Source organism: Schistocerca serialis, chromosome 2, assembly GCF_023864345.2.
Source record: "Schistocerca serialis cubense isolate TAMUIC-IGC-003099 chromosome 2, iqSchSeri2.2, whole genome shotgun sequence".
In the NCBI taxonomy this organism is placed as follows: domain Eukaryota; kingdom Metazoa; phylum Arthropoda; class Insecta; order Orthoptera; family Acrididae; genus Schistocerca; species Schistocerca serialis.
In genome coordinates this window covers 586,725,977-586,752,366 of record NC_064639.1, presented here as the reverse complement: position 1 = coordinate 586,752,366, position 26,390 = coordinate 586,725,977, and positions in this window count along the sequence as shown.

The window sequence follows — 26,390 nt, the reverse complement described above, 5'->3', positions numbered from 1 at the left end:
GAATGGTGTATTCGAGGAGATGCGTTCACGCGAAGTCTATTAGTTGTTTTGTGGTTGAAGATTAAAGCACGCACTAAAGGACAGTAGCGTTGCATCTTATTATTGTTGTTGTGTAGGTGTAAGCAAGCACTAAGGAGAAGTGACTTGGCGATATTTGGGTGGTTAGGATTTATTGTGACTTTGGCGTGAGCGTCGCAATATACTAAATTCTGGAAATGTTCTTGGATGCACTGAATGTGTAGTCTCTATTAAAGATAACTATCGTCCTACGCAATAGTCATTTATTGAGAAACAATCGAAAGTTTATTGAGAATGCGACAGCTTTTCTCTTTGGCTCTAAACGACACATCAAGAACCATATAAAAAAGAACAAGCTAATTCTCTCTGAAATAGAGCCTCCAGTGCTGTGCTTCGACTCTTAAATATTAGTGGGTCGCGGAAGTCAACGCCTGGAGTTGTTAAACTTTGTCTGATTATTTGAATTCGTATAGTTGAAAAGTGGCGGTGACACTTAGGTTTTTTGCTTTAATTTTTAATTAATTATTTGGTTTATTAATTTTATGGTTTTGAATAGTAAACCAGAGCTCAAAATACAAATCTCTGAATTGTAGCTGTAGTTATTTAATTGCAGGAAATAAAGCAAACAGTTTTAAACTGAAGAAGTCAGTACAAGACTTTGTTTTTATGCCCAGACTATTTCAAAATTATTACAAGAGAAAGGCTTATCTGAAAGCAGACTAATATCTGGGATATATCTTTTCGGAATAAGGCAAATCCAAAGGCCAATAAAGTAAGAGAGTGGAATATTGGTAAAAAGTAAAGTTCAAAGAAATTAAAGAAAAAGAGCAGTATTTTTTAGTGAACGACTTGTAACGAAGAGAAAGATAATCAACCTTTAGACAGGGAAAGCAAGTTTGCGTGTAATGGAAAAGTGAATAATTATAAACGAAGAGTTAGTCCACTTAATTCTGCAAGTTTGAGATTCAGAAATGGCTCTGAGCACTATGGGACTTAACTTCTGAGGTCATCAGTCCCCTAGAACTTAGAACTACTTAAACCTAACTAACCTAAGGAAATCACACGCATCCATGCCCGAGGCAGGATTCGAACCTGCGACCGTAGCGGTCGCGCGGTTCCAGACTGTAGCGCCTAGAACCGCTCGGCCACACCGGCCGGCAAGCTTGAGATTAACAATATAGTTTATTACAATAAAATTTCAGTAGAGTCAAGGATATTGCTGTAGCAAGGTTATCGTTGATTGACAACGAGACATAAACAGTATAAAATTATATCTTTGTCTAGTGTACGTGTTCTTCAATATAGGTTGCTGTCATTGGTAAAATAAACCACCGGCGTACCTTCGAGTCGAGCGCCATCGCATAGGCGCGCGTTAGCGACCTCAGCTACGGAGGCGGTATTAGACATCATGTACATCTACATCCATACTCCGCAATCCACCTGACGGTGTGTGGTGGAGGGTACCTTGAGTACCTCTATCGGTTTTACCTTCTACTCCAGTCTCGTATTGTTCGTGGAAAGAAGGATTGTCGGTATGCTTCTGTGTGGGCTCTAATCTCTTTGATTTTATCCTCATGGTCTCTTCGCGAGATATACGTAGGAGGGAGCAATATACTGCTTGACTCCTCGGTGAAGGTATGTTCTCGAAACTTCAACAAAAGCCCGTACCGAGCTACTGAGCGTCTCTGCTTCAGAGTCTTCCACTGCAGTTTATCTATCATCTCCGTAACGCTTTCGCGATTACTAAATGATCCTGTAACGAAGCGCGTTGCTCTCCGTTGGGTCTTCTCTATCTCTTCTATCAACCCTATCTGGTATGGATCCCACACTGCTGAGCAGTATTCAAGCAGTGGACGAACAAGTGTACTGTATCCTACTTCCTTTGTTTTCGGATTGCATTTCCTTAGGATTCTTCCAACGAATCTCAGTCTGGCATCTGCTTTACTGACGATCAACTTTATACGATCATTCCATTTTAAACCACTCCTAATGCGTACTCCCAGATAATTTATGGAATTAACTGCTTCCAGTTGCTGACCTGCTATTTTGTAGCTAAATGATAAGGGATCTATCTTTCTATGTATTCGCAGTACCTTACACTTGTCTACATTGAGATTCAATTGCCATTCCCTGCACCAAGCGTCAATTCGCTGCAGATCCTCCTGCATTTCAGTACAATTTTCCATTGTTACAACCTCTCGATATACCACAGCATCCTCCGCAAAAAGCCTCAGTGAACTTCCGATGTCATCCACAAGGTCATTTATGTATATTGCGAATAGCAACGGTCCTACGCCACTCCCCTGAGGCACACCTGAAATCACTCTTACTTCGGAAGACTTCTCTCCATTGAGAATGACATGCTGCGTTCTGTTATCTAGGAACTCTTCAATCCAATCACACAATTGGTCTGATAGTCCATATGCTCTTACTTTGTTCATTAAACAACTGTGGGGAACTGTATCGAACGCCTTGTGGAAGTCAAGAAACACGCCATCTACCTGGGAACCTGTGTCTATGGCCCTCTGAGTCTCGTGGACGAATAGCGCCAGCTGGGTTTCACACGACCGTCTTTTTCGAAACCCGTGCTGATTCCTACAGAGTAGATTTCTAGTCTCCAGAAAAGTCATTATACTCGAACATAATACGTGTTCCAAAATTCTACAACTGATCGACGTTAGAGATGTAAGAATTTTACGAAAGAGGATCAGGTAGTGATAGTGGGTAGAGCAGGGAACAGTCTTGATAGGGACGGGGAAGATGATGTCAGTGGTGACTTGGTTAAGATAGCTACTCAAACTGGTGGCACTAATGTGCATTTCGTGCAACTGTTTCAGCGTCATGATCGGGCTCACCTTAATGCGGCTGTTAGGCGCGTTAATGTGGGGCTGGGGAGGGCACTGATGGCGGAGGGCATGGATCACATCTCAGTGGTGCCAGTTGGGTCTATCAGTAGATGGGGTTTCACTAGGCATGGCCTGCACCTCAATAGGTATGGGAAGGGGAGGCTGGCTAAGCTTATAGGTGACAGTGTAGTGGGTGGTGGTAGTGGTATCACTCATGGAAAAATTCCTATAGTAGTTGGTGTTAGAGCTGCACCTTTTTTAGACTGAAGTCAGCTGATAGGTATACCTGCTTAAAGGAAGTGCCTCTAACTAAGGGCTCACCTCCAGAGGATGTAATGTTTCCAAGTAGAGAAGGTATTAGCATATTTCATCAAAATATAAGAGGTATTAGAGATAAAGTTAGTGAACTGCTAATAGATGTTAACTCTGAAATTATTGGTATATCAGAGCACCACTTAAATAATTTGATAATTCAGAGGCTTCCTTTACCAGGCTACAGATTAGCTGGCTGTTTCTCAAGGAGTTCCTTGCGTGGTGGGGGAGTGGCTCTGTACGTAATAAACACTATTTCATTTGAGTCCATAGACGTATCACGACACTGCACTGAACAGATATTTGAAAGTTGTGCAGCATTAGTTGAATTTAGTGAAACTAAACTTCTAATTGCTGTTGTTTATAGGTCCCCTAACTCCGACTTCAGAGCACTTTTGCTTAAGCTAGAGAGGGTTCTTGATTCACCTTGTAGGAAGTACCAGAAAGTAGTTTATGTGGTGACTTCAATATTAATTTTGTACATGATTGTGCAAGAAAAAGGATGTTGGTAGATCTCCTAAATTCATATGAGCTGATGCAAACTGTGTTTTTTCCAACTAGGGTGCAGGGGAACAGTAGCACAGTCATAGACAATATTTTTATTCATTCTTCATTACCAGATGGGCATTCTGTTAGGAAAAGGGTGAATGGCCTTTCAGACCATGTTGCACAAATTTTAACATTAAAAGGCTTTTATACTCTAACCAATGTCGTATTTAATTACAAACTATGTGGGAAAGTTAATCCAACAGCGATAGAGAGTTTTTCAAAACATGTCAAGGAACAAGAGTGGCAAGATGTTTATAGTGCCGATAATGTAGATGATAAATACAATGCTTTCCATAGCACATTTCTCATGCTCTTTGAGAGTTGCTTTCCATTAGAACATTCTAAACGGGGTACTAGCAGTAATGGACAGCCCGATTGGTTGACTAGTGGGATAAGGATATCATGTAGAACAAAGCGGGAATTATATCAAAATGTTAGAAGTAGTCACAATCAAGCTACATTAGTCCATTACAAACAGTATTGTAAGGTGCTTAAAAATGTTATTAACAAGGCAAAAAGTATGTGGTATGCAAATAGAATAGCTAATTCACAGGATAAAATTAAAGCCATATGGTCAGTTGTGAAGGAAGTGTCTGGTCAGCAGCACAAGGTTGACGATATAAAGTCAGTTTGCAGTAATAATATTTCTGTTACTGATAAATCAGATATATGTACAGTATTTAACAACAATTTTCTGAGCATTGCTGGTGAATTAAACAAAAATTTAGTATCTACAGGAAATCATATAAATTTCTTAGCAAATGCCTTTCCGAGATTGACGTCTGAAATACTACTCTGTGATACAGACAAGAGGGAGGTTGAGACAATAATCAAATCACTGAAGACTAAGGACTCTCATGGTTATGATGGAGTGTCTAGTAGAATATTAAAGTACTGTGCTGCACATGTTATCCCTGTATTTAGCAATATTTGTAATTTTTCCTTTAGGAATGGTCAGCTTCCTGAGCGATTAAAGTACTCAGTAGTAAAGCCGCTTTATAAAAAGGGAGAAAGAGATAATGTAGATAATTTTAGACCTATTTCTATGCCATCAGTGTTTGCAAAAGTCATCGAAAAGGCTGTGTATGTAAGGTTAATTGATCATTTTATATCACACGATTTGCTATCAAATGTACAGTTCGGCTTTAGAAGTCGTTTGACAACTGAAAATGATATATTCTCTTTTCTCTGTGAGGTACTGGATGGACTAAACAAAAAGTTTCGAACGCTTGGCGTATTTTTTTGATTTAACAAAGGCATTTGATTGTGTTGATCACACAATACTGCTCCAGAAGTTAGACCATTACGGAATAAGGGGAGTAGCTCACAATTGGTTCTCCTCTTACTTTAGCAACTGGCAGCAAAAGGTCATTATTCACAATGTTGATAACGGCTGTGATGTGGGATCTGAGTGGGGTACCCCCAAGTGGAGGGGGGGGGGGGGGGTGTCCCACGGATCAGTGTTGAGGCCGCTCCTGTTCCTTATTTATATAAGCGATACGCCCTCTAGTATTATGGGTAACTCTAAAATATTTCTGTTTGCTGATGACACTAGCTTGGTAGTAAAGGATGTTGTGTGCAACATTGACTCGGTTTCAAGTAGAGCAGTACATGACCTCAGTTCATGGCTTGTAGAAAATAAACTAACGTTAAATCACAGTAAGATTAAATCACAGTAAGACTCAGTTTTTCAGTTCCTAACACACAATTCAACAAAACCTGACGTTTTAATCTCACAGAACGGGCGTATGAGTAGTGAAACTGAACAGTTCAAATTCCTAGGTGTTCAGATAGGTAGTAAGCTGTCGTGGAAAGCCCACGTTCAGGATCTTGTTCAAAGACTTAATACTGCCATTTTCACTATTCGAACGGTATCGAAAGTGAGTGATATTTCGACACGTAAATTAGTGTACTTTGCTTATTTTCATTCATTTGTGTCGTATGGTGTTATGTTTTGGGGTAACTCTTCCCGTTCTAGAAGGATATTTTTGGCTCAGAAAAGGGCGGTTCGGGCAATAAGTGGTGTGAGTTCCCAAACCTCTTGTCGACCTCTTTTCACGAGTCTGGGTATTTTGACATTGGCCTCTCAATATGTATATTCCTTATTGTCGTTTCTTGTTACCAATATTAGTTTATTTCCAACAATAAGCAGCTTTCACTCGGTTAATACTCGGCAGAAATCAAACCTCCATTTGGATCGGACTTCCTTAACTCTTGTGCAAAAAGGTGTGCAGTATACTGCTGCATCCATTTTCAATAAGCTGCCACTCGAATTCAAAAATCTTAGCAGTAATCCACGCGCTTTCAAATCGAAACTGAAGAGATTCCTCATGGGTCACTCCTTCTATTCTGTCGAGGAGTTCCTTGAAAAATTAAGATGATTCTCATTGTATTGCTGATAGCGTTTGCTTAAACTTATGGACTGATTTTCTTTCAGGTTCATGAACATTTATTTTTATCTGTTATTACTTTTTATGTTGTAAGTTCATGTACTGACACGTTCCATGACCTTGGAGATTTGCTCCTCAATTTGATCCTACGGAACTTGACATTTAAATAAAAAAAATAAAATAGAGCTATAGGTCTATAGTTCTGCACATCTGTTCGACGTCCCTTCTTGAAAACGGGGATGACCTGTGCCCTTCTCCAATCCTTTGGAACGCTACGCTCTCCTAGAGACCTACAGTAGACCGCTGCAAGAAGGGGGGCAAGTTCCTTCGCGTACTCTGTGTAAAATTGAACTGGTAACTGGTATCCCATCAGGTCCAGCGGCCTTTCCTCTTTTGAGCGACTTTAAAAGTTTCTCTATCCCTCTGTCGTCCATTTCGATATCTACCATTTTGTCAGCTGTGCGACAATCTAGGGAAGGAACTACAGTGCAGTCTTCCTCTGTGAAACAGCTTTGGAAAAAGACATTTAGTATTTCGGCCTTTAGTCTGTCATCCTCTGTTTCAGTACCATTTTGGTCACAGAATGTCTGGACATTTTGTTTTGATCCATGCTACATAATCTGCTAACTTTTGAGACGTACAGATGCACCTCTTGCGTTAGTGCGTGTTTGTTGCCGCAGCAAGTGTCTTCTTGTGTCTGGTTGAACTTGGAATACGATGACACAAAAGCGTTCCAAACGATGCCGCCGCCTTGCGTGCAGGTCCTGGCTCCCCTCCAGACTGTTAGTAAACAGAGGCAGAGCGCGAGATAGCTGTATAGTATCTGCAGCAGCGTGCGTTCAGTGTATGCCACCGAAGTGGAGTTCACACGTTGTTAAGATAGTTCCCTTCCAGTACGACGAACGTTGCACATTGGCTTAAACGCCTCTGGTGAGCCCACTGCATGGCATGAGGTCCACATTTACGAGAGCTGCACATGCATCCGAGGAGCTCCGTCCTGGCAGTGGCTTGACTGGGCACTGCTCTCCGCTGTCTTTGTACACTGTCGGCGCTTGCGAGCCACATGGGGATACAAGCGTTGTGGGTAAATACATAGAAAGTATGCAGCGGTACAGGGTCTGTTAGAATGAATGCCGGACATTTGCCACGCCGGACATTTGCCACACTTGCCCCTTCGCTAGGTAGCGATCCCTCAGGTACGGGACGCCCTTCCTCGTACTACTTCTGTCCGCTCTCAGACCGCCGTCTCCACATCTTACTCGACACAACCATTACGTAAGGGACCTTCTTCTTCGACATCTTGCCCAAATACAGAACTTCTTTTCCGAAATCGAAACGTTTATAACTTTGGGGAAACGAAAGCAATACCGACGATTATGTCAGTATGTAATTAGTTCTGCCAAGTATAAATATAGATCCATCTGTGTGTACGGTAGATTCCTTTCACGCTTACTGATTGCGATAGAAACAGTCCATCGCCATGGGAGCAACAAGAAAGAAACGGTGTAAAGAGAATTCGAATGTACGCTGATCATTTCTTTTTGATCACTGCATTTGTGCCTACTTTAATTACTACAACTGCATGCCCAAAAGACAATAAGGACAGAAGAAATGGCTATGTGAATGTTTGAATAGAAGAACGACACACTCCATATTAATTTATTCTCTAAAATGCGATATCCCTTGCGGCGAAACATTAGTTAATAAAGTGTAGCAGAACAATGTTCAAAACATGACTGAAAATACGTTCACTAAATAGAGATAAGAACATCTATGATTGGCATGTCATGTAAAGTCGACGTACAATTTTAAAATGTTAGAAATAAGAAAATGAAGTAATGCTTGTAACGTACGTTGTTGTCCTACATTGTTTAGCTCTGGTATTTACAGGGTCACAGAGAAAGCGTCCTAGGTTTTGGAGGGAAAAGCCGTAATTGTAATGATCTGCACTACAACAGAAACAAGAAGCACAACTTAAGGAAAAATAATGTAATATGTGTTCCAGCTCACAAGCGACATTGAAGCAGATAGTTTCTGTGACTTAGTATGGGCAGAGGTTATATTCGACAACCGGAATAAATTAATAACTGGCTCCTTTTTTCGATCGCCCGGTCTCAGATGAAACAGTTGCTGAACAGTTCAAGAAAAACTTGAGTCTCATCACAAATAGGTACCCTACTCATACAATTATAGTTGGCAGTGACTTCAATCTACCTTCCGTATGTTGACAAGAATGAATTTTCAGACCCTATTGTAGATAGAAAACAACTTCCGTAATTGTTCTAAATGCTTTTTTAAAAATTATTTTGAACAACTAGTTCACGAGGCCATTCAAATAGTAAATGGTTACGAAAACACACTTGACCTCTTAGCCACAAATAATCCTGAGCATCACGACGGATGCAGGGATTACAGTCATAGCGAAGCTCAATTCCGTAACAAAGAAATTCACCAAAACTATACGCAAAATATATCTATTCATAAAAGCAACTAAAAATTCGATTGGCGTTTTTCTAAGAGACAGTCTCCAATCCCTCCAAACTATGTAAGTGAAGACCATATGTGGCTTAAGTTCAAATAAATAGTATCAACAGCACTCGAGAGATTCATACCAAATAAATTAATAAGAGACGGAACTGATCCCCCATGGAGCACAAAACACGACAGAAAGCTGCTGCAGGAGCACCGAAAAAGGCAAGTATAATTTAGACGAACGCAAAATCTTCAACACTGACGAAGTTTTACTGCGGCTCGAAATTTGATGCGGATTTCAATGCGAGATGCAATTAATAGTTTCCACAACGAAACTCTCTCAAGAAATGTGGCGGAAAATCCAAAGAGATTCTGGTTCTATGTTAAGTAAACCAGCGGAAAGGCTCAGTAAGCGATGAGGAGGAGGAGGAGGAGGGGGAGACAAGGGACCCAACCCTTCGGAGCAGGTAAAACCGTGGCAAATGTCCGCACACCGTTAGAATGGTCCTTATTTTTTTGAATTTCGTGTTTCTTTACGAGCACCCCCTATTCTTTATCCTTTTGTTTTAAGAATAATTTTCAGACCCATTTTGTTGAAACTGAAAACGAGGAATTCCTCTCGCAGTGGCCGAGAAGGTGCCTCACGTCACTGCCTGTTGTTTATTATTGCTTATGCGAGTACTGCTTCACTGCTATCATACGCCTTCGTGGTGCGTCGGTTTTTTTTCTGAGGGTGTATTTGTGAAACACGGAGCTGAGGTACAAAGATTGTAACTTTGCGTCATGCATTTAATGTCAAGATACACACGTACGCATGGACAACAGCAACAAAAAGGAAATCAGAAAATAGTGTGGTCAAGGACACATCTTAAAATTCATGTTATATAATCTGGTATTCGAAATGCCTAACGTCACTGCAACACACATTTGCAGTCGCCGGTGGAAGGAGTTGTGGGCAGATTGGAGACTTTCTTTCGATATCATTACACACGCTGTAACAATGCCATGTTTTAAATCCACTTTGGTCATCAGATATTGTACGTAGAATTCATTCTTGAGTCTATCCCAGAGATAAAGGCCCAGTGGTGCCAAATCCGGCGAACGTTCAAGCCAACTGGTAACACCAGTGAACACCGGTGAACAGAAAGGGTTGGAAGAGTGCTTTCCTAGCCATAAGCAAGTAGTGAGTCGGACACCCATCCTGCTGCTACCACATACACCTACGTATTTCAATTGGTACTTTTTCTAGCAGACCCAATAGAACATCGATAAGAAATTGTGCCTATCTGTTACCTATTGAAGTCTCGTCAGTGAACAAAGGACCAGTTACGCAGTCCCCAATAATCCTACGCCCAATGTGCACACTACTTTGCCTTTGACGTTCGGTCTGCCTCAGCTAGTACATGGTCTCAGCGGCCTACCTCTCAGCATTGGAACTAATGTAAATATGAGATGGAAAAAACACAAAGAGAGAGTGAGAGAAAAAAGAACATACAGAAATAAGAATACTGATATTATATTTTCTGTCTGGTTGGCTGCATGGTGGCTTCGTCCAGCAAATTTGGTGTTCTTGCACTTAGTAATGGACGCATTATCTACAACGACATGAAGCATCTGAGGGGAGCGACATGACCATATCTGGTCACTTTTCTGAATCAAAGTATTTTATCGCGTACCCAGTGGTATTGATAGTTTTGAGCAGCCATTCACTGAAATTGGGAAGAGGGCAAGAGACCATGTTTATAATATTAGATGTTGAACTGGGGAAAACCAGAACGGATTGTTGAGGAAGAAACTAATGACGAAAATACAGCAGGGCAGTGTAGCAGCCAAGTCGAAACTTCTAATGGACACTCCCTGCTAGCAGTGCACAAGTGTTGACTGCAGTTGGAGCAAGCGGCAGCAGGAATAGGTCACAGCCAGATGGTGATCATCAATGGTGTTGGAGTATGAGTGAAATGTGTTGTGATTTTGTTAGTAGTCGTACATTTTTAGGTTAATAAACAATTGCAAGAGCTATTCGTTCACCAAGGCCCGACTGGTCGCAAAATGGAACCCACAGTGAAAACAAAAAAATTTTTATTTGCCACCGTTAGCTACGCCTTCCAGCTACGTCACTACACAGACGCCGCTCCGACTGAGACATTGTCGTTGCATTGTACCAACTTTCCAATACCATCGTCATAAAAGGCAACACCCGTGCTTCCCACCAATTGTCTACACTGATATGCAGCTCGTTGCCTGTGCCAAAATGTTGCCACCACAGCCAGCGGTTCATGTGAGCGAAGGTGAAACTCTGAGGGAGCCAAGCCACGGCAGTGTGGTGGGTGATCAAACACTTCCCACCGATAACGCTCAGGACTGTCTTCATTGCGCCCACAGTGGGCAGACATCAGCAAGTCTAACAATGTTGGTTAGTTGGTTAGCTTCATGTTCCATGAGTATTTGCGTGATAAAATGTAATAAAGTGGAATGAATCATTTTACATTCATGTCACAAATTAATTTGTAAATGTGGCTACATACTGAAGCTTTATACGTCTTTTTTAGTAAACAGATGTGAATTAGGAAATCCTAGCTACCACTTTTTATACATTATAATCATAGGAATTCTTCAACGAAATAGGATTGATCAAGGAGAATCTTTTTCAGTTTGTTTTCAGATTTTATTTTGGTGTCTGTCACACATTTTATATCACTGGGTAAGTGATCAAAAATTGTAGTCCTGCAATGTGTACTCCTTTATGTGCTAAAGACAACCTTAATGTGGAGTAATGACTGGTATTTTTTCTTCTCGTATTGAAATTATGTACATCATTCTTCCCTTTGAACTGCAGAGGATTATTTACAACAAACATCATGAGGGTAATAAATATTGTGTGAGGTAGTTTTCAAATTACCCAGCTCCTTAAACAGATATTTACAAGATGATCGTGGGTGAGCACCACGTGTTATTCTCGCAGCACATTTTTGAGCAATGAACGTTTTAAGCAAGAGAACTGGTTTCACATGATTTTTCAATCCCATCTTTCCCTAACAATGGAAATAACAGCTTACTCGCAGCCACCGTCCGAAACTCTCCTGCGCCCGAATACCCAACCCTCCCCAATGATTTAAATCAACGCTCACTCTCAACCATCGGCCGAAACTCTCCTGTGCCCCAATACAATGGACCCAAATTCGGAGGTATAATGATTGAAATCACTCTCTCTTTATGCAGATTGAGATCGAAACTCTCCTGCGCCCCAATACCCAACCCCCCCCCCCCCCCCCCGCCCCAATGATTTAAATCAAAGCTCTCTCTCAACCATCGCCCAAAACTCCCCTGTGCCCCAATACAATGGACCCAAATTCGAAGGTACAATGATTCAAATCACCCTCTCTTTATGCAGATTTAGACTTCTTCTGATTTCTCTCCATTGTTTAAGACAAAAGCCAGGATTGTTCCTTTGCAAAGGAAGCGTCCAATTTCCTTCCTTAATCCGAGCCTGTGACCCACCTCCAATCAGTTCTTCATTTTGGAACAGCATTTCTGCTCTCGCGTGAAAATCGCGAAGCAGGTTGGCTTTAAATACACGCTGAAATGGCCGTAAGCATTAAAAACCTTTGAGATTGGACATTGTGAGTTGATGTTAGTCAAGAATGCATTTAGGGTGACAAAGATGCCGTTACAATACCTCACTGAGCTTGAACGAGGTCGTGCAATAGGGTTACGACAAGCTGGATGTTCCTTCTGGGACGTTACAGAATGTAGCCATCGTTCACGTCTGCTGGCAACTGTGGTCACGAGAATGTACGGTCGCAAGAAGGACGCGTCCCGGACGACCACGGGACACCAGCGAGAGGGAAGACCATCGTGCTCGGCGTATGGATCTGTCGCATCGTACCGCTTCTACAGCAGCAATTCGAACAGCAGTTTGCACCACAGCGACACGACCAACTGTTACAAATCAGTTACATCAAGGAGAACTCCGAGCCAGACACCCTGTAGCGTGCATTCCACTGACCCCAAATGCCGCCATTGGCGACATCAGCAGTGTCAAGCAAGAGCTCATTGGAGGGCAGGGTGGAGGTCTGTTGCGTTTTCGATGAAAGCTGGTTCTGCCTCGGTGCCAGTGATGGGCGTGCGTTGTTTTAGGAGGAGACCAGTTGAGGGCTTGCAAACCAGCCTGCCAGCGAGCTAAACACACTGCACTTACATGTGGAGTTATGGTCTGGGTACGATTACGAATGACAGCAGGAGCACTCTCGTGGTTACCCACGCACCCTGACTGCAAATTTGTTCGTCAGTCTGGTGATTCGACCTATTGTGGTACCATTCATGAACAGCATCCAAGGGGGTGTTATCCAGCATGATGACGCTCGCTCACAGACCTCTGCGGTAACCCAACATGCTCTTCGGAGCGTCGACATGTTGCCTTGGCCTGCTCGATCGCCAGATCTGTCTCCAATAGAGCTCATATGTGACAAAATTGGACAATTTACTCTAGCGTCATCCACAAACATTAACCGCCCCTGTATTGACTGACCAAGTGCAAGAAGCATGGAACTCCATCCCACAAACTGACATCCGGCACCTGTAGAACTCAACGCAAGTACATTTGCATGCTTGAATGCAACATTCTGGCGGTCACACTGTTTACCAGCACTTCACATTTGGTATCTCGCGCTTACATTAACCTGTGATCTTGCAAAATCAATCACTTAAATATGTTACCTCGACAAATGTATTCCAGAAATTTCATTATTCTACATTACTTATTTTTGATGTCGCATTTTTTTCCGTCAGAGCAATTAGACTATGCGCTCCCAGTTGGGTCTTTGTTACAATGTATTTTACCCACCGAAAGGATTAATTCCCGGTGAACATAGAAGAAATACATCACTCTACTTCAGAAACTCGTCTCACAATGGAATAAAAGCTGTACTACTCTATATCTTCACTCTTCTGGAAACGTGCAACACAAACTCTTTGAACGCATCCTGTTCACGTTACGGTGTTTCACAGGTATACAGCTCCCTCAAATAAACAATGAAACGAGCACTGAAAGGTTTAAAGGATAATTATTCTATAATGGGGTGTACATAAAATTATTTATTGCACAAGAATCAAACATTGTACAGATATCACACATATGTCATTTTGAAGAGAAAACCTGAAAGTTCTTTTTTCACGTATACCACCACAGAATAGTTTGGTAATATGCCGATAGTCAGCGCTAGTCGCAAACAAGGAGCTGTCGCATCGATGGACCGGCGGTGATACAAAAGGGGACAGCTGTTTCATGAGCCGGCCGAAGTGGCCGAGCTGTTCTAGGCGCTACAGTCGGGAACCGCGCGGCCGCTACGGTCGCAGGTTCGAATCCTGCCTCAGGCAAGGGTGTGTGTGATGTTCTTAGGTTAGTTGGGTTTAAGTAGCTCTAAGTTCTATAGGACTGATGACCTCAGAAGTTAAATCCCATAGTGCTCAGAGCCATTTGAACCTGTTTCATGAAATGGCCTCCATGATCACCAGATCTCACTCCGTGTGACTTTTTTCTGTTGGGACACATTAAAGATCTGGTGTATGTACCGCCTCTACCATGTGATGTAGAAGATCTCCGCGAGAGAGTACGGGAAGCGACTGTCACAGTCGACGATGTCATGCTGGGAAAGATAAGGCAAGAATTCGATTACCGCATTGACGTCTGCCGGTTCACTCATGGTTCGCATACCGAATGTTTGTAAAAAAAAAAAACCTTCAGAGTTTCTCTTCAAAATGCAATATGTAAGACATCTATGCAATGTTTAGTTCTTGTGCAATAAATAATTGAAAGTGTTCCTGGACTCTATGTACACCCTGCAACCCTCAGAGTTGGCCCCGCCCAAGGCTCTAGCAACTGACTCACCACTGTCTCTTCCGGCTCCTATGCAATACAGTCCCAGCGTCACTTCGCTGCTCGACTCCAAACACTGCCCGAGCGGCAAACTTCACAACTAGTCCAGTAGGGTTAAACCTAAAAATTAGACAAATCGGAAATAATTGCTACAAAAGGTTTTATTGTTTTAATGGCTTCATCTGTGGCTCAATATGACTATCGTAGGTTTCCCCCTCGGTGGAGTTGTGGAAAAGTGGTGGGGCAAAAATGTACCCGAAAAAGGGGTATTTTTTCGGTTTTGTGACTATATCTCGTAAATGACTCACAATATGGAAAAAATAGTGGGATCAAAATTTGTAGGGCATGAAATTCTGCATTGAATGAGACCATCCGCATATTTTTTGGGCCACCCTTTTTCATACTAGTGCTCTTCAAAATTGGACTAATTTTACATGTTCATGAAAAATTTTCATTTTAACATGTTTTTTGGTAATGTCGTTGAAACTGACCCACCTATCAATAACGTGGTTCATACAAACGATATAGAGGAAAAAATTCTGCGTCTGATGAGACCAAAAGTGAAATGGACCACCCGTTTCTGTACGGCTAAGTTTGTACTTTCATTGCTATGCAGCATTTGTCATCGATGGTGGATTTATACTCCACCGGGTTGTATGGAGGAATGGTGAAACAGTCCAGTTATTGCTAACCAAATACGTAGAGTATTTAAAGAGGCACTACAGCGGAAGTGCGACAAGTGTGGTGTTCGATGGCTACCCAGAAGACCTACCCACCAAGAGCATCAAATATGCTGAGCGCCTCCGCCGAAGCAAATGACACACTACTCCTGAGGTCATCTTTACCGGGTTAATGACGGTGACTATGACTCAGGAGCAATTCCTTTCCAATGACAGAAATAAAGCACGTCTTATTAGCTTGCTTATTTCGAGGCTTGAAGATGAAGGCTTTTCAGTAAAGCAAGCTAATGAAGACACAGACCACCTAATTGTTGCCACAGCGTTTGAGGTATCACAGGAACATGAGAAGGCTGTGGTTGTTGGTGAGGATACGGACCTTCTCATCATGCTCAATGCCCTAACCACACCATCAGCAAATATATATTTCTTGAAACCGGGAAGAGGAAAGATGTCATCAAAAATATTTGGTTCCAGCAGTTTCAAACTGGCAAACAACATCAGAAGGCCACTCATATTTCTCCAAGCCATAAGTGGATGTGACACAACTTGAGCACTCTTCGGTCAGGGCAAGAAGAAGGTGGTCAATCTACTGGTCAAAAATAAATGTCTTCCGTAAAATATCAAACCTTTCTTAGAGCATGACAATCATGCTGAAGCTATTGTCGAAGCAGGCCTCCGATTTTTAACAAGCCTCTATGGAGGTATGGCAGGAGACACTTTAGACAAATTGCGATTCGACCTGTTTTCCAGAGCGATTGTGAAATCCAGATTCACACTAGCACCCCTACCACCAATGTCGGAAGCAGCTCGCCAGCATTGCTTGAGGACCTACTTAAAAGTACAAATGTGGATAGGACACCAGATGGATCCGCTCCTCTGGGGATGGCGGGCTTATTAGTTTGATCTTTGCCCCGTTGCTACCTCCAAAGAACTAGCACTACAATCTCTTCTCTCAAGAATTTCCTGTAAATGCAACAAGGACTGTGCACGTAGTTGTGGGTGTCGGAAGGCTGGTATTAAGTGCTCATTAATTTGTGTCAACTGCAAGGGAACACATGCACTAACTCCCTCCAACCAGATGAAACTGACGAAACAGATGTTGACGAAGACCTGGACTGTACATATGAGGTGACGAAAATTACTGACTTTGAGGAGCCGAGTGACGGGGCGTCGGACTCTGAAATTACAGACTTTGAGGAGCCGAGTGGTGCAATGACAGTCAAACGTCGACGTATGTGAAATTTGTGTACATACCTACTTTTACCCTTTTCATCTCATACATTTGTGTAAAATATTGTAGTTACTAAATATAATAACCACTAGTTAATTTCAAGGAATGTCTCTCTCTTCCTTCCTCCTTCATATCAGTTGAATGGGTATCACTATATTATATCGAGGATTAAGAACGGAGACCTCGTATCTGACAAAACACAAATTTTACAGGGGAGCTAAAAAACATAACTTTTTAATAAAAATTTGTTTGCTTTGATTTTTTTATTTGGAGCATAATCATTTATTACTCTCAGGTTGTGCATTGTCATTTTTGCATCATTTTGCTATAACATATATTTTTTCATTTAAAATTTTTTTGAGCCAAGACTTTTTCTGACACCTGTCAGATACGACGTCTCAGTTCTTAACCCTCGATATATGAAAAACATTTTTAATATTATTTTGCAAATTTTACAAAATTTTAATATTTTATTCTATTACTATATTAAATATGTACAAGACAATGGGTTGCTATAGTTCTGTATTTAAAAGAGTGTACATAAGAATTACTGAAGAACTACAGTTGAAATTGTCTTCATTGATGATGAGAAATGGTCCAACTTTAATGAGGAGTTGTACACAAATAGTTGGTCCAATAAGTTCACTTTTGTTTTCATCGAATCCAGAATTTATCTCTCCATATCTTTTTTTATGAGTGACACTATTGATAGGTGGGTTAGTTGCAACGATATTACCAAAAAACAAAGGTTAAAACGAAAATTTTTCATGAACATGTAAAAGTGGTCCAATTTTGAAGAGCACTAGCATGGAAACGGGTGGTCAAAAAAATATGCGGTTGATCTCATTCAATGTAGAATTTCATGCCCTACAATTTTTAATTCCACTATGTTTTCGATATTGTGAGTCATTTACGAGATATAGTTACAAAACCGAAAAAATACCCCTTTTTCGGGTACATTTTTGCCCCCCACCACTTTTCCACAACTCCGCCGAGAGGGAAAACCTAGGATAGTCATACTGGGACACAAACTAAGCCATTAAAACAATAAAACCTTTTGTAGCAATTATTTCCGATATGAATGCTAATTCTACTGGACTAAACTCTGCTCGCCCCGCGCTCATCGTCGACTACGCACAGCAGGCAGCAACCGCGAAAGCGGCGTTGTGACTATTTTGACAAGGAAGCTCAAAATTTAGAATATCGCACAAGACGTTGAAGACGTCCGAAAATTACGTTCGGGTTACGTTTTTAACCTTAGGAGACATGAATTTTTGTTACTTTCAAATCTATAACTATCGTTTGCAGTGGTCTTAAACGGTTAAGTTTAATACCAAATATCTCGAGAACTACTTGCTCGAGTCTCATGAAACCACAGAATCATTGCATTTAGATTAACCTGCATAAAATTACGTCATAAAATACAGAGGTCATGGATCAAAATTTCGTAGGAGGTCAATGCACAACATTGAACCAAACACGGGCTAGGTTATATGAGGTACGATTTTAGCACATAGCTCAGGAAAACGCCACGGCAACGCATCTTAGTTTCCTCGCTTCTTTACAAAGTGAGTGAGTAAAACGTCTGTAGTTAAAACCGGAATTAATAGTAAGATTGCAGAGACTTTCTGTGGAAAGGACACTCTCCTACTTGAAAAGGTTAGACAATTTCGAAAGCCTGCCCAGAGTCAACATGTTTCAGGTTTGGCGCTTAAGGTCATAGAAAATTACAATCTTCTGTAATTACAGAGCGCCGCTACAGTAGGTCTCATCAGTTAATTAATACAACAACAAAGATATATGAATTTTTGCTTGCAAATAAACTGCCAAATAAAATGTAAGAATAAATGGAACAAATGGAGCATTAGCACCTAAAACACATGGTACAGACGACGCTGTGAAGTTTTATTTTGTACCAAGGAAATGTTTAAGCATTTTGTCTGAATGTTTGCTTTCTGTTTCGATCTTTCATTACTGTAAACTATGTTCCAAGTTATTTACGTCCTATATTTTATATACACTATTGATCAAAAGTATCTGGACACTTACAATTTCGTGGCGCCTTCCATCGGCAATGCTGGAATTCAATATGGTGTTCGCCCACCCTTAGCCTTGATGACAGCTTCCTCTCTCGCGGACATACGTTCAGTCAGGTGCTGGAAGGTTTCTTGGCGAATGGCAGTCCATTCTTCACCCAATGCTGCACTGAGGAGAGGTATCGATTTCGGTCGGTGAGGCCTGGCACGAACTTGGCGTTCCATAACATCCCAAATGTGTTCTATAGGATTCACGTCAGGACTCTGTGCAGGCCAGTCCATTAGAGGGATGTTACTGTCGTGTAACCACTCCGCCACAGGCCGTGCGTTGTGAACAGGTGCTCGATCATGTTGAAAGATGCAATCGCCATCCTCGAATTGCTCTTCCACAGTGGGAAGCAAGAAGGTGCTTAAAACATCAATGTAGGCCTGTGCTGTGATAGTGCCACGCAAAACAACTAAGGGTGCAAGCCCCCTCCATGAAAACTACGATCACACCATAAAACCACCGCCTCCGAATTTTGCTGTTGACACTACACACGCTGGCAGATGACGTTCACCGGGCATTCGCCATACCCACACCCTGCGATCGGATCGCCACATTGTGTACCGTGATTCGTCACTCCACACAACGTTTTTCCACTGTTCAGTCGTCCATTGTTTACGCTCCTTACATCAAGCGAGGCGTCGTTTGGCATTTATCGGCGTGATATATGGTTTGTGAGCAGCCGCTCAACCATGAATCCAAGTTTTCTCACCTCCCGCCTAACTATCATACACTCCTGGAAATGGAAAAAAGAACACATTGACACCGGTGTGTCAGACCCACCATACTTGCTCCGGACACTGCGAGAGGGCTGTACAAGCAATGATCACACGCACGGCACAGCGGACACACCAGGAACCGCAGTGTTGGCCGTCGAATGGCGCTAGCTGCGCAGCATTTGTGCACCGCCGCCGTCAGTGTCAGCCAGTTTGCCGTGGCATACGGAGCTCCATCGCAGTCTTTAACACTGGTAGCATGCCGCGACAGCGTGGACGTGAACCGTATGTGCAGTTGACGGACTTTGAGCGAGGGCGTATAGTGGGCATGCGGGAGGCCGGGTGGACGTACCGCCGAATTGCTCAACACGTGGGGCGTGAGGTCTCCACAGTACATCGATGTTGTCGCCAGTGGTCGGCGGAAGGTGCACGTGCCCGTCGACCTGGGACCGGACCGCAGCGACGCACGGATGCACGCCAAGACCGTAGGATCCTACGCAGTGCCGTAGGGGACCGCACCGCCACTTCCCAGCAAATTAGGGACGCTGTTGCTCCTGGGGTATCGGCGAGGACCATTCGCAACCGTCTCCATGAAGCTGGGCTACGGTCCCGCACACCGTTAGGCCGTCTTCCGCTCACGCCCCAACATCGTGCAGCCCGCCTCCAACGGTGTCGCGACAGGCGTGAATGGAGGGACGAATGGAGACGTGTCGTCTTCAGTGATGAGAGTCGCTTCTGCCTTGGTGCCAATGATGGTCGTATGCGTGTTTGGCGCCGTGCAGGTGAGCGCCACAATCAGGACTGCATACGACCGAGGCTCTTGGGAGAGATACCCCGCATTGCCGTATGAAATTAAATGAATCTTTTTGAAACAGCCTACACACTGATAGTACCGTTTGCCATAAATGAAGTCATCCCCGCTGCCTGCAGAGTTAAATTAAAGTGAACCAATAAATGAATAATGAGGAAGTCTCTTTGTTGTATGAGAAGCCTCTTTGTTGTATGTGCGTTCTTTAGATAACTAGTCTTCTCAGTAGGCACGCTTTTTGTTGTATCCTGGGTCTAGGAAGTGCTCACTCGATGTTAGTAACGTCTTCGATATATGGCCGAATGTCACCTAGTGCCTGTGCTCGAATTGCATATGGTTGTTCCTGTTATTCTGATTGAGCGTGTGTATCATTGTGGATTTCTGTTAATAGTTAACTGACATTCTGGGAATACGTGTACGCTCACGATCCTGGCTGGTACTGATGATGCAGTGTGCGGATCCCACATACTTCAACCGCACACTGCTCAAAGTACTCATGACTACTTGTAATATTTGATTGATCAAACCATCATTAATTGTATCATCCGCATAATCGTCGTTCTAGATGTACTAGTGAAATATGTATTCCGCTTGAATCTTTGTAACCGATATGCGACGAGCAGTTTGTTTGAACTTCCTCAGTTGCTTTTATCATAATGCCGATCTCTTGTTCGTAATTTAACTTACTTTTGAATGCTGCAACTGTTGTTCTTTTCTTCTGGCACTACTTTTCTGTCTATCGCATGCATATGACGGAAAAAGGACGTCTTGCTGCGATCGCTGTTCTAAGTGGCAGCTGCACACGTTGCAACTACTTGTTCTCTGCAGTTCCTTAAATTGAGCTCTTGGAAACGCGCTAAAAAGTCAGATCAAGTGCTCTTAACTTAATATGACACTTCATTATATGCAATAGCCAATTGCTTTACCGCAGTGGTAACGCTGGTTCCCGTCAGATCACCGAAGTTAAGCGCTGTTGGCCTTGACTAGCACTTGGATGGGTAACCGTCGGCGTCTACCGAGTGGTGTTGACAAGCGGGGTGCGCTCATCCCTTCTGAGGCTAATCGAGGAGCTACTTGATTGAGAAATAGTGGTACCGGTTACGAAAACTGACAACGGCAGGGAGAGCTGTGTGCTGACCGCATGACCCTCTGTATCAGCATTTGGTGACGCCTAAAGGTTGAAGATGACACTGCGGCCGGTCGGTACCGTTGAGACTTCAAGGTATATTGGGACGCTGTTTGTTTTATTATATTTAATGCCAGTAGTTCGCTGATTACTTTTTTCCAGGTACAGGTTTCCCATTTTCGGTCTCAGACTGCATGATGCACTGAGCAGTAAATGCAGGTTACTTCTTTGATTTTCTGTCACTGACGTCATACGAACAAGTGCAACAGAAGCAGCCCATGCGTGGTCGTGTCGTAAACCGTTGTGAGTACTACAGGACTGGCCGAATACATGGCCCCACGCCAACAATGTAGATTAAAGAGAGCGTCTTGTCGCTGTACTTTAAGACTATTTAACACACACCGGCACGACGTAGTTGTTTGTCGTTTTTGCCACATGAAGTACTAAACATCCGACACTGTGAGCCTACCGTCATCCCACCTTACGCAATATATAAATATTAAGTAGGCCTCTGGCACTTCTAAGTTAATGTGAGTCGTTGCTTAAAATGGACATTGTCACCACCATGGATACGAAGGAGTCAGGGTGCGTTGGGAAACCACGTGAGTAGCTAGACATTGCCTTATATTAACGCACATTGCGTTATGTGAAAATGGTAATCTTCCTGCTAATGTCAGTTATTATTGGTTTTTCCGTCTCGAGCTTACTGCAATTTAATTGTGGCAGCCACCGAGCCGAGAGGACGAGCAGCAGCAGCACTCCTCTGATAAACAGTAACTTAATTTAGTCTTTGTGTTTTTCGCGTGCTTCTGAAAAGAAGTGAACTATGCGTGTGTATTTTACTGTGTAGACTAGTGGTTAGAAAATTATTCGTGGTTTTGGTTTTTTGCGTCTTGTGAACATCCTCATGTAAATTTTCCTGTCCCCAGAAACTTCGTCACGCCACAAAGTTTGAACTTTGTTCTAGCAGACAGCATACAGTCTAGATCAGTGCATTCTAGTTTGTACATTTACCTCGTGTAGTAACTTTTCGGTAAACAGGATTTCTAATAAAAGGTATCTGTAAATATATCAACTTCAGTACAGAAATTTATTTCTGTTTAATAGCTTGCGGTCTCAGAATATAGTGTGAAATCTGCACAGAAACTTTTAGTGTTATTTTATTCTCATTTGGAATATTTTGTATACATTTCAAACTCAGTAGCGTCATTTGAGACATATCTATTTTATACACAGTAAGATGTGGCTAGGAACTGTGCTTATTGTGAGCGGTCACAAGGAGAGTTGGCTGCTGTCTGGAAACACCTGGAAGCTGCGCTGGCTACTGTGGACAAGCTTCTAGCTAATGATCAAAGTTGCGGTGAAGTCGGGGCGCCAGTGATGAGACCTGCAACACCCTTAGTGCCACTGGAATCCCCTGGTGATCCGGACATCGCTGTGGTGATCCGGGTGTCACTGTGGCATCTGATACACAACATGTGAAAGGTCGGTCCTCACTCCAGAGTGGATGGCAGACAGTGGTGGGTTCGCATGTCACTGGGTGGAAGGCGAAAGAGGGAGCATGCAGTGCGGCTGGCTCCCTACGTCTTAGCAACAGGTACGAGGTGCTACCCAGTGTTGATGATAACTCCCAGCCAGCACAGGATGCCTCTCCTGTTGGGCCAGCGGTCGATTTTCCTGCCCAGACCGGAAAAGTACAGAGGGCAGGTATGCTTGTCATTGGGAGCTCCAATGACAGAAGGCTGATAGAAGGCTGATGGAGCCCCCGAGGGAGATAGCAAGCAACGTGGGAAAGAATTCAAGTGTGCATTCGGTATGTTTTCCGGGAGGTCTCATCCATGACTTGGAGCAGGCCCTGTCGGCAGCTATCGAGCGCACTGAGTGCAACTGGCTGCATGTTGTGGCACATGTCAGCACCAATGACGGCCACTGCTTGGGTTCTGAGGTCATCCTCGGCTCCTTTTGGCGGCTGGCTGATTTGGTGAAGGCAACTAGCAACGCACGTGGGGTGCAGGCTAAGGTGTGTATTTGTAGCAATTTACCCAGGGTTGATCACGGTCCTCTGGTTTGGGGCGGAGTGGGAGGTCTAAACCAGAGGCTCAGACGACTCTGCGACAGTATTGGATGTGAATTTCTCCTCCGCTATTGGGTGCAGAATTGTAGCGTTCCCCTTGATAGGTTAAGTGCGCACTACACGCAGGAAGCGTGAAACTTCTATGTTTTCACTTAAACTGCTGAATGTGTGTAACTTCTGAGTGAAACTTCTAGTCTTTACCACGAGATGAAATCGCTGAGTGAAACAGAACCTACTGTCTCTTTGCTTCTTTTCATCATTACACTCACCTACAGAATTTTCCCTGACAAATACAACTCAAACTTATCCTATTCGTTTATGACCCACAATATACAAACGCAACGCAATCTGACTGCAAATAATGAACACAAAAGTATGGCCTTGAATTAGACCAAATCCTAACAATAACCCATACATTTCATAAGTCACTGACCTCACAGAAAATCTTCATTGCTCGAACTACAGCAACTGCAACGAGCAGCAACTACAGCCAGCTAAATAAAAAGATTCTAACTACTATGGGCTCTAACAACTAATAGGCATGTGGTTAGCAAATGGAAGATTTTGTTGCAGAGCAAACAATGTATTTAGCAGATTTTACCTTAATCATGTGGCATCCAGTTCCAAAATTATATAATCGTCAATAATTTCATTTCCCACGCATTAGCAAATACATCAATTATCATTTTACAATCCATTTCCAACTAACACAAAATCTCCATGACGGACACACAGCCAAACCGTCTGCTCACGCTAACACTGCTAACCTCCATCACTGCTAAGTATTAACTTCCGCCGGCCGGGGCGGCCGAGCCGTTCTAGGCGCTTCAGTCTGTAACCGCGCGACCGCTATGGTCGCAGGTTCGAATCGTGCCTCGGGCATGGATGTGTGTGATGTCCTTAGGTTAGTTAGGTTTAAGTAGTTCTAAGTCTAGGGGACTGATGACCTCAGATGCTAAGTCCCATAGTGCCTAGAGCCATTTGAACCATTTATTAACTTCCAACTGCAAGTCCGTCCGGCCACAGAGTCTCTTAGTGAGGGCGCAGAGCGGTGTTAGTGATATTAATGCAGTCTGTAGCGCTGCCAACATACTAACATAGATACGTGCTACTTACAAGCGGCTACTAGGGTAGCGGACTCAGTGAGCTCAAAGAAGATAATCTGGAGGCAGCACAATGTGTTACGAAGTCGTGACGTTCGACATCTTTGCCGCCATGTTGCTGAACGTATATCTGACTCTCTCTATCCACCTGTAGGCATACAGCTGTTCCGCAAGTAGACGAGTAAAATTTTATTTTGCGATTATTATGGGCACAAAACATCGCACTTTATCTGTATTTTGTATTTTTGACCTTCCTGACTGCTCAGTCTGGCAATTATTTGAACAGGAAGCATTAAATACCTACAGAAAATAAACAACCGTAGCCTACTGGTTAAAAATATCCTGTTCAGCTGAAAAACTGTAAAGCTAAACTTCCTTGAAGACACAGCAATTCTGTATTACATGTTTCGTTAAAAGTTTGGCGACCTTCATTCGAAATAAAATGCCCTATGTAGGGAGTGGGTGGGGCTAGTACAGACACTGTTTATATTTCACGATTTATCTCGAAATAGTTTGAGGCAGATTTTAAAGATTTAATGTATTTCGATTAACTAGTTTACATACTAAAAGAATCATTAAAGTGATTCTATGTTTCTTTCAATAGTTTGATCACGAAATAGAAAAACCTAAACAGATGCAATCTGTCCACATTTACTTCATTTAACTGAAATGGCATCGTGTAAAAGTGGACACCGTTTTTATATACAGGGTGGTGCATTGATAGTGACCGGGCCAAATATCTCACGAAATAAGAATCAAACGAAAAAACTACAAAGAATGAAACTCGTCTAGCTTGAAGGGGGAAACCAGATGGTGCTATAGTGGCCCGCTAGATGGCGCTGCCATAGGTGAAACGGATATCAACTGTGTTTTTTAAAATACAGGGTGAGGCAGTGAAACGGCACGATTTTGTAAAACCACCAAAGATTTATTTACAAGTAAAATCATAATAGTTGAACATGGATCTCAAGTACAAGAGTGGAAATTAAAGTTTTAACTTAAAATCAATCATTTTTTAAATATGGTGTCAGTGAGGTGTCGTCCTTGGTTTTGCACACATTGTCTAAGCCTGAGATGAAATTGTCCCATGACGTTTCGTAGCATCTGTACTGGAATGTTGTTAATTTCCTGTCGAATTCGCTCCTTCAGGTCTTCTTTTGTTCTTGGTGGATTTTCCTGGAAGACTTTGCACTTGAGGTAGCCCCAAAGAAAAAAGTCTGGTGCCGTCAGATCTGGTGAACGGGCAGGCCAGGGGAAATCGCCATTCCTGCTGATTAGACGTCGTGGAAATGCAAGTCTGAGCAATTCCATTGAGACATTAGCAGTATGGCTGTTGCACCATCTTGCTGGAAGAGTGTTTCAGCATCTGGATCATGTCGATCAATTCCAGGCAGACCAAAAATGGTCAACATGTCAGCATAACGTCCAGAGTTTACCGTCACTGTGTTGCCATCTTCATCTTCAAAAAAATAGGGCCCCACGATTCCACGAGATGACATTGCGCACCAGACTGTTACTTTTTCAGAATGGAGAGGTTTTTCATGAAGTTCGTGCGGGTTATCTGAGGACCAATATCTGAAGTTTTGCTTATTTACGTACCCACTAAGATGAAAGTGGGCTTCATCACTCATCCATAAGTTATGCACTCTTTCTTCATTTCGTTCAATAACGTTAAGCATTGACTGGCAAAAGCGTATACGGTTATTGTAGTCATTAGGTTTAAGGGCTTGCACTACCTGAATTTTATATGGATGATAGTGAAGGTCACTCTTCAAAATCCGTCTTACTGATCGATTGCTGAGACCAAGTTCTGCGCTGTGCCGTCTCGCGGATTTTCGCGGACTTCGTCCCAACGCTTCGCGCACACGATTAATGTTCTCGGGTGTCCGGATTGTTTTTGTGCTGCCGCCTCTTTTCTTTGTTGTGCTAGCAGTAGCTTCAAAGGTTTTAACCCAAAGGAGAATGGCTTTCCTTGATGGCACGGGAGCCAGTGGCGGCAGGTTGAATTCACGACGAAAGGCGCGTTGAGCACCAACCACACTATCCGCGTTTTTGTAATATGCCTTTACGGCATATGCACGTTGCGCACTCGGTCAACGCTCCATGGC